The following is a 10,602-nucleotide window of genomic DNA, read 5'->3' as shown; positions in this document are numbered from 1 at the left end:
CCCTCCCTCATATGCCCTTTGTAATTTATACATCGTTATTTTGTCATATCTTGCTCTATCCGGAGTCTCCCTCCCCCCCCCCATCCCTCTCCCAGGGAGGAGGTCACATGTGGATCCCTGTAATCAGTTCCCCCTTTCCAACCCACTCACCCTCCACTCTCCCAGCATCGCCCCTCACAGCCCTGGTCCTGAAGGTATTATCCACCCTGGATTCCCTGTGCCTCCAGCTCCCATGTCCATTCGTCTTATAAAGGATTTTTCTTGCTTTAATTCCCCTCTACTAAATAAAATGACATTTTCTGATAATCTGTCTTTCCTGATGATGTGTCCAAAATAATCAAGATAAAAATCTTACTCTCCTTTGATTCTTAGAAACATTTTAGCTGTACTACCTTAAAGATGTTTATTCTTCCGGGTTGCATGTTATAATTAATAATCATTACTAGATATGACAAAAGAATAAATTATCAAGAGCTCATAAGGGTGGGGGGAGTGAGGAGGGAAGGGAAAACTGAGGACCTGATGCCAGGGGCTTAAGTGGAGAGCAAATGTTTTGAGAAAGATGAGGGCAATGAATGTACAAATGTGCTTTACACAATTGATGTGTGTATGGATTGTGATAAGAGTTGTATGAGCCCCTAATGAAATGATTAAAAAAATTAATAATCATTACTAACAACACAATTCTAATGCATGAATTGTTCTTTTGCTTTCCTTTTCATTTCCCAGCTTTAAGACTCATGTGATGAAATTAAAAATTCCACAGATTGGATCAGGTGCACCTTGGCCACAATGTCTTTCTTTCTTTCTTTTTCTTAACACTTTAAATGGGCCTTTTGCAACAGTTCCCTAGACATTGATTATTGATCTAAGTAGATGAAATCAATTTACTTGTCATTTATCATGATTTTTAATAGCCCCATAATGAGTATTTATCTTCTTGTTATGTTGAGGTATAAGTTATACTAAAGACTGTGCTTTTTAAACGTCATCAGTAATTGCTTCAAGTTTTCTTCATTTTCAGCAAGCAAAATTGTGTTATGTGCATATCACAGGTTGGAATGAGTCTTCCTCCAATTATGGTCCTGAATATTTTCTCATTTAATTCAGCTTCTAACATTATTTGCTCAACACACAGAATAAATAATGTAAAAAGATACAATCATGATCAATTATTTTTCCAATTTGAAAATATGCAATATCCCCTTCTTTTGTTCTAATGACTATTTCTTGATCCACATACAGACTCTATACGTGCATAAGGGAATATTCTGGAATTCCTGTTCTTTGTAATATTATTTATTATCTGTTATAATGCATTGAATTCAGTGTCTTTACATAAAACACAGGTAAACATCTTTATGATATTATCATGTCCACCCAATGCCCATTTTACAGCAGCAATGTATTTTTCATTCCGTGTCTTCCTCTGAATTCAGCTTGAACCTCTGGCAGTTCCACGCAACTGTTTTTTAGTTATCTTCAACAAGTGCTCAAACCATAATTACCATGACTCCTCACCTAATAATGACTCAAAACTCTCCTAGAAAAATACTCAATTATCTTGTAACTTCCCAGGTAATCCTTCCTTCTCATTTAATATCTTCTTTTGTGTGTTTAAAAGTGAAGGAAACTGTGCGGTGCATTTTGGAACATGAGTATCTCAATTTCACAAGATCATTTAGGTGTTAGCCATTTCCTTCTCCTAGTGTTAAAAATTGTCTCTTCCCCGGACTTAACTATCCTTCCCTTTTTAAAATGAACATATAATAATGACTAACACATTCAGCAATGTACTGAAATAATAAGCATGAAGGTAGCTGAATTGATTGTTTAAGTCAATACAAAATAGGTAATTTCTTGCATTTCATTGTAGAAGAAAATTCCAATATTCTCTTACTAGTAAAACAAAAAGTTTTATTGGAAAGTACATATAGCTTCAACAGAGAAAACATACAATCCACAATGGGAAACTACCTGATGTGATACTTGGAGAGACAAATGAAACATTAAACAGAAAAATGGGGGAAATCACAATCACAGAGTCCCTGGTATATATCGTTATAAAACAATAGCAAGTTAGGATATTGCAGGGTTAACTAATCCATCCTCACACGCAGACTACCTGGAAAAAAGAGAAATAGACACATATACATTCCTTTTGGTGCATTCTGTGGAAGCACTCTCCCAAGACTACCCTGGTGAACATTTATTTATTCACAATCCACATCCTTGCCTCCATTGTTTGCTGATGGTGGTTAGTGCTTTCTAAGCTCTCAGGGATCCAACGCATATAACCCGTCTTTCCCAAACCCCAAAACAAACTTACTGCCATCAAGTCTATAACAATGCATAGCAATCCTACAGGACAAGGTAGAACTGCCCTGTGAGTTTCTGAGACTGTAACTATTTAGGGGAATAAAGCCCCATAGTGGTTTTAAATCACAGCCCAACTCACCAGGGTCCATTCTAATTCATTCTTAAGAATACAGAAAAGAAGACAAGATAGAGTTTAACTCAAAAACAACCAAATAAAAAAACCTGGGCCTTTGTTTCAGACCCAAGTCAATAATTTTCAATCATTTCAGACACCTGTTTTAGAGTGCCCTCACATATTCATCCCTGTTGATCATGAATCTCTGTAAATATTCTTTGATTAATAGTGGAAGAGTGCTTCATTCTACTTAAATTCCTAATTAGAACATTGGATGGCTGCATGTTGAGATTGTATGAGCCCAGGCACTACCTGTTACTTAATTCTACTTAGACTCTAAGTGGTTCTCGACCTTCCTAATGCTGCGACCCTTTAATACAGTTCCTCGTGTTGTGGTGACCACCAACCATACACTTATTTTCGTTGCTACTTCATAACTGTAATTTTGCTACTGTTCTGAGTCAGGCAACCCCTGTGAAAGGGTCGTTCGACCCCCAAAGGGGTCATGATTCACAGGGTGAGAACCACTGTCAGCTGAGCACCACTGGGTTATTAGGCTCTTCACTATGGTATTGCTTAAACACTCCGAGTCTGTGATACTTGCTTGGTGAATATGTGGAGCAAGGCCACATTTGGCAGAGCAGCTTAGCATGAAGCAAAGACTAACTCAAAATGAGAGATTGGTTTTTCTAAAAGTATAGTTTCTGAAAAGTGCAGGAATGTTCGTATGTTAAGGGTTTAGAAATTTAGAATTTGTGTTTAGATATTAGGCAAACATTTCATAATACATTTTATTAGTCCTAAAACAATTATTAAAAAAACTGTTTGCAATATAAGATGGAGCTTCAATATTTCATGGAAAAGATAATTAAAATTTTCCTCCTACCTTTTAAATCCCCTAATATAACATAACCAAGAACCAATACCATTAAGTAATCAGTTGATAATATTAAGAAAAGCAGTCGGGCATAGGGGTGTTGCATTTAATCAGGTAGTTCTCTGGTAGATATGTCTATAGTGTGATTCTACTTCCCTTAAATAGTTTACCTATATAAAATGAAACTTTTTACCAATGGCACAGACTCCTCCTTATTGTGCTAGAAGGAAATCAATAGGCCTTTATTTTCTAATTTAGCTATAAATTGGAACTAACTCTATGGTACCTAACAACAACAGCCCATCCTTCAAAAATGATACAAAAGATTTATATTGGGTTGCTATTACAATGACATCAGCTATTTGTATTATTGAAAATTGTAAATAAATCTCTCGAGATTAAGGATGCCATAAATTAGTAAGAGGGCTTAGAGTAATATATAATATTTTAGGTCCTTCTGCTAATGGGTTTTCCTTAGACTCTATAAGTTCCATGTAGTAATAAAGAGAGATTTTCAAATCACAAACCAAAAATGTGCTTTCACGATAGAAATAACTACTTTTAATTATTTTATTGAACATAATTAATACATGGCCATGGTACAAAATTCCAAAAGGGTTGTGTTTGGTGTTAGGTGCCTTCAGTTTACTTCTGACTCATAATGATCCTGTGTACAACAGAAGAAAACACTGCCCAGTCCTGGGCCATCCTCACAATTATTCTAATGTTTGAGCCCATTGCTGCAGCCACTGTATTAATCCATCCTGTTGAGGGCCTTCATCTTTTTTGCTGCCCCTCTACTTTACCAATCATGATGTCCTTCTCCTGGCAGCATGTCCAAGGTATGTGAGCCAAAGTCTCACATCCTTGCCTCTAAAGTGCATTCTGGCTATCCTACTTCCAAGACAGATTTGTTGGTTCTTTTGGCAGTTCATGGTACTTTCAATATTGTTCACTATCACCATAACTCAAATGCATCAATTTTCCTCTGGGCTTCTATGTTTTGTGTCTAATTTTCACAAACAGGAGGCAATTGAAGATACCCTGACTTGGTTCAAGTACACTTTAGTCCTCAATGTACCATCTTTGCATTTCAACTTTAAAGACGTCTTGGGCAGTAGATTTCCCTAAAGCAATGCCTTCTTTCATCTCTTAACTGCTACGTACATGCACAATGATTGTGGATTCAAGCAAGAAGAAATAATTTACAACTTCAAATGTTTCTTCATTTATCATGATATTACCTATTGGTCCATTCGTAATGATTTTGGTCTTCTTTACATTGACTTGCAATTCAAACTGATGGCTGCAATCCTTGATCTTCATCAGCAAGTGCTTCAGGTAATCTTCACTTTCAGCAAACAAAATTGTATCATCTGTACATATCAATTTGTTAATATACCTTTCTCAAACCCTGATGCCAAATTGTTCTTCAAAAGATTGAGATTCTCTGATGACTTGCACAACCTATAGATTGAAGAAGTATGGTGAGAGGACACAATGTTAATGTATACCTTCTCTCATTTCAAGCCATGCTTTATTCTCCTGTTGTGTTCACAGAACCACTTCTTGATCCATGTACAATGTTTCACATGAGCACAGTGAGGTAATTTGGAATTTGCATTCTTCTCAAGGATATCAATAGTTTGTTATGATGCACCCAGTCAAATGCCATTGTATCATCAATAAAATACAAGTAAACATCTTTCTGATGTTCCCTGCTTTCAGCCAAGATCTATCTGTCTTCAGCAATGTTATCCCTTGTTCCATGTCCACTTCTGAATTCAGCCTGAACCTCTGGTAGCTTCTTGTCAATGTACTACTGAAACTATTGTTGGATGATCTTCAGCGAAATTTTATTTGCATGTGATATTAATGATATTGTTCTATAATTTGATCATTCTGAAGGGTCATCTTTCTTTTACATGGGTACAAGATGACCAAGTACCTGTCTTCCAAAATTCCTGGCATAAACGAGTAAATAGTCCCAGTGATTAGCCAGTTTATTGAACCATTTCAATTGGTATTTTATTAAATTCAGCAGCCTTGATTGTGGCTAATGCTTTCAGTAGAGTTTGAACTTCTTCATTTAGTACCATTCATTCTTGGTCATATGCTACCTTTTGAAATGGTTGAATGTCAATTAGGGTCTTTTTAAACAATTAAAAAATTAAGAACAATTTCTATTTTATCTTTTTGCAAGTTTGCTTTTCTTTAGCATCTAGTCTTTACATAGGCTTTGGAAGATGTCATGGGGCAGCACCTGTGGGTTTTAATCGGGGTGGTGTTGTTCTGTTCTTCAGGACTTCACTTGGAATGTTCCTGACCACCTTGCTGTACATGGCACAACTCACTCAATAATGTAGCTTCATGTACAGTTTGGGAAGCATGTATGCATCCAAGATACTTGCTTCAAAAATGTCTCTGATGCTTTGGCTTCCACTACGCTGTGAATTGTGAACTTCTTGATGATCTTGTCTTTTGGCAAACAGAAGCACAGTTAGTGCAGTGAATACAGACTGTACATGGCCAAAGTATTTTTTTCTATGATGGTATTTCTCCTCTTTTTTGGTATCCCCATCCTCCTTAGGCAAAACCCTCAGGATCCCACCATTCCAGAGCCTAAATATCTCAGCCAAAACCAAGATCACCAAATATGAAAACTAGTTTATTTTGGTACAGTGACTCTGTGTATCCTTTCCATTTTATTTTCATGCTTCCTGCATCATTCAATATTTTGCCCATAGAATGTTTAAATGTTCCAATGCAAGGCTTGATTTATTTCTTTAGTTCTTTCAGTTTATGCTAAATGTGTTGCCTTTTTCTCTAACTCTTTGTTTACTCTAGGTCTTTTCACCTTTCATTTTAATACTCTACTTTGTCTTCTTGTACTGACCTTTTAAATGCTCTATTAAGCTTTTTTACTTCATCGATGACTTAAAGCAAGTTTCAGAGTCACTTCTGACACCCACACTTATCTTTTCTGTCTGTCCTATATTTTTCACTTTCTCTATGTGTGATGTTCTTAATGTCATCCCTCAGCTCATTACAACTTCTGTCATTAATGTTCAGTACATCAAATCTGAAATTTTAGAATATATATAGATATACAGATATGTGCTCAGATAGATATACTCATGGTAGTATTTTTTTTTGCTCAAGTAAATTTTGAAGATTTTTCTGCAACTTCAAACTCAATTTTGTTACATGCCATTGATTCCATTCTGACCCAAAGCAAACACTGCCCAGTCATGCACCATCCTCACTACTATTTCTATTCCTAAGCCCATTTTTACAGTCACTGTGTCACCCATCTCCTTGTGAGCCTTCCTTTTTCTTTGCCTTTCCACATTAGCAAACATGGTGTCCTTATCCAGGGACTGCTCTTTACTGACAACATGTCCAAAGTATGTAAGAAAAACTCTCACCATCCTTGCCTCTAATGATCATTCTGGCCGTGACTCTTGCAAGCCTGGTTTGTTTGTCCTTTCATCAGTCCATGGTATTTTCAATGTTCTTCTCCAGCGCCAGAATTCAAATACATCGGTTCTTCTTTAGTCTTCTTTAGTCAATGTCCAGCGTTCACAAGAATATGGAGACAATTGAAAATACAGTCATTTGCATCAGGTGCCCCTTAGTCCACAAAGTAATATCTTTACTTTCAACCTGAATTTACATATGAACAATTAATTGTCTATTTCACAGTCAGCCCTAGTCTATTTTAACTACTGATATTGAGCTTCTTCATCACATCTTCTCTCAGATATAGTCAATATGATTTCTGTGTATTCCATGTGGATAACCCAATATGTGTGTAATCATCTTTTGTTTTATTGAAAAAAAGGATTATTTGTGATGAAGAAATGGTTGGCCATGCAAACTCCTATCTAGCTTCATTTCAATAACCAAGATTATATTTTTCAACTAATAGTCTTTCCTTTTATTGTTTTCAACTTTTGCATTCTAAACACCAAAATTTTTCAATGTTTCTTGATAAATTTCAAACTAAAGTTCTTGATGGAATGCTTCTTTTTGTGCATCACTGACTTACGAGGTCAGGACATAAATAATAGTTATATTGACTTGATTTCCTTGCATTAGGATAGATATCATCCTATCCCTGGTAGCATTGCTTTTCAAGATAGATTGTGGAATGTTCTTTCAAATGTTAAAGGCAATATGATTTTCTCTTGAATCTCTCATTCCTGTCATAGTAAACCATATAATTTTATGAATTCAAAAGACCAATGCTGGATCTCCATGAGCAGGCTGGCTTCCCTTGACTTTGGATACTGAGCTAAGTCAGTTTCCAAGGCCATCCTCAAGTGATGGCAGCAAAGTGGACAAACTTCCAGCCCTTGCATCCTCTTCCAACCCCAAATATCAGAAATGCAGCCAGTGTGGCTCTGAACAACAACAAAATAATTATGTACAAATTGTTTCTAATTTATCTGTATTGATCTTCTAAGCAACCAACACAATTCCAGTTTTTAAAAATGCTTTAAATATAAACTTTGATTTATAGTACACATTTATTTTTCTTCAGTTTGGTGAAATTATTTTTTAACTAATAAATAAAAAGGTCAATGTCAGTCCATTTCAGCTCACCAATATCTAAAATGAAAATTTTATGCACACCATATAATTTTTATGACTTTTGAATTGTAAACTAAAAGAATTAAGGAAAAAAAATAAGCTTTGAGTTGCAATATTGAAATATTCTGTGGAATAAATATTGAATGATGCAGGAAACTTCAAAACATGAAAATAATGCACAGAGTCATTCTACCAAAAAGAGCTAGTTGACATTCAATGATTTCAGGACGTGGCATATGAGCAAGAATCAATGGTGCTGAATGAAGAAGTTCAAGCTGCACTGAATGCATGAAGCACAAGCCAGGCTTCAAGAAATGATGGAATACTAATCAAAATTTTACAACAAGCTGAGTAAGTATTGGGAGTACTCAGTCATCTACGCCAGAATTTTGGGGAGACAACTATTTGACTAGCTGCCTTGAAGAGACCCATATTTGTACCTATTTCATAGAACAGTGATCCATCACAATGTGCAGGTTATACAACAATCTCATTGATATCATATGGGAGTTCAATTTTGTTGAAGATCATTCAACAATGGCTGCAACAATACATTGATAAACACCTACCAGAGGTTCAGATTGAATTCAGCAGTTAAACTGGAACAAGAGATATTATTGCTGAGGGTACATGGATCTTGGCTGAAAGTAATGAATATAAGAAAGATGTTTACTTGTGTTTTGTTGACTATTCCAAGGCCGTTTATTATGTGTATCATAAATAATAATAATAAGAAAAAAGTTTAAAAATATGGATACCCGTGAGGGGAATGGGAATTCTAGAACACTTCATTGAGCTCATGTGGAACCTGGACACAGATCAAGAGGTTGTTGTGTGAACAGAAAAAGGGACTACTGTATGGTATTAAATCAGGAACAAATACTTATTCATTGTGTATAAACCAGCAGAGAATTTGATGCTGAGAAAATCATCACAGAAGCTGGCTTATGTGAAGAAGAATGTGGCATCAGGATTGGAGGAAGGCTTATTGACAACCTGCAATATGCAGATGGCAAAACCTTGCTTGCTGAAAGTGAGGAGAAATTGAAGGCCATGCTGCTCAAAAATAAAGATTTCAGCCTTCATTATAGATTACAACAGAATATAAAAAAATTAAAAATTTCATAACTGGTCCAATAGGTAATATCATAATAAATGGATAAAAATTGAAGTTTGAAGGATTTACCCTTGCTTGGATTCACATTTGAGATTGTGCCAATCTGGCTGATAAGCACATGTGGGGTTAATTGAAGGGCAAAGAGATAAATGGCTCAGTGAGCCTTGCCTTTCTAGTTCTTGGGTCTCTTGCTTTCTGATGGTCAGACCAGGGTGCAGTTTTCTTTGCCAGTTTCCTGTTTCATCTGGCAAGTTTCATTTCCTGCAAGACATCCCCGAGGAGAAGCCGCATGGACCTACCTGGATTCTACCCTGGGTTCTGGAGCCGCCATGTGGAGACCTCTGCCAGGCTGAGATGCTTATACATTTGCTGATTCGGCTTTCCTTCTGCAGTTGGCATCATTGTGTGTGTTTTGTGAGATGGAAGAGGACTGTGTGGATTGGTATCAGATATATGAGTTAATGTTGGATTGTGGGTTTGGGCAGCACTGGATTGGGATGTTTTCTTAATGTGCACTTAACCTGTATATAAAACTCTCTCTTATACATATGAGTTTCTGTGGATTTGTTTCTCTAAAGTACCCAGTCTAGCACAACAATCAGTGCTCATGGAAAAAGAAGTCACTATGTCAAAAGACACGTTGCATTAGAGAAATCTGCTAAACAATACATTTTTAACATGTTCAAAACAAAGATTTACTTTGAGGACTAAAGTGTGCCTGAAGCAAGCCACAGTATTTTCAAATGCCTCATATACATGTGAAAGTTGAACATTGAACATATTTGAACTATGGGGCTGGCAAAGAACATAGAAAGTACCATAGATTGCCAAAAGAATTCACAAATCTCTCTTGGAAGACATATAGCCAGAATGCTCCTTAAAGTCAAGCATGTGGAGTGTTCATCACATATACCGTGGATGTGTTATCTGGAGAGATAGCATGGCCTAGAGAAGGCTAACATGCTAGGCAGAGCAGAGGCGAAGTGAAAACAAAGAAAGCCTTAGGTGAGATGGATTGCTAAAGCGGTTTACACAATAGGCTCAAACGTCATACATGTGATGATGATACAGGACCAGCCAATGCCTTATTCTGATTTTCTTAGGGTCGCTATGAGTTAGAAACAAGTTGTTGGCACCTAACATCAACATCTAGAGCAATATCCTTTCCTTTGAGAAGGCTGGTGCCCATTCCCCACCATATAGGCCATCCAGAGAGATATCCTTTTCCCTAAAAATATCCCTGGCACAGCTCCTTCCTTTACATCTCCTTTCGGATACCATCATCTCCTGAATACCATGAGACCAGCCTTCCTACCTGGGCTACTGGACTGTTATTCATTTGCAACCCCACGCTACCCTTAGCCCCAAATTAACAAAGAAACTCACCTTTACATACCGCTACCAAGTGCTCAACTGACCGCTGGCCAGTTTTCACATTCTTGAACCCTCCTAGGACAGAGTTTAGAACTTCAGTATTTTTCTTTCTTCCTCCCCATGCCTCTTCTTTCAAATGAAAGTGTCTACTATTCTAATTACTCAGTAGTCAGTACTATTTTTTATTTCATACCTTCTAATGAA

At 36.7% G+C, this 10,602-nt stretch overlaps 1 pseudogene; it reads left to right on the top strand.

The window, feature by feature from the left end:
• The first annotated feature begins 4,144 nt into the window (after nucleotides 1-4,144).
• Nucleotides 4,145-10,602, top strand: part of LOC142433548 (serine/threonine-protein phosphatase 4 regulatory subunit 2 pseudogene) — a 93,198-nt pseudogene continuing 86,740 nt past the window's right edge.

The sequence above is a fragment of the Tenrec ecaudatus genome, chromosome X (genome assembly GCF_050624435.1).
Source record: "Tenrec ecaudatus isolate mTenEca1 chromosome X, mTenEca1.hap1, whole genome shotgun sequence".
Lineage (NCBI taxonomy): Eukaryota > Metazoa > Chordata > Mammalia > Afrosoricida > Tenrecidae > Tenrec > Tenrec ecaudatus.
Note: the sequence above shows the minus strand (reverse complement) of the source record. Positions and strands in the feature narration are given on the sequence as shown.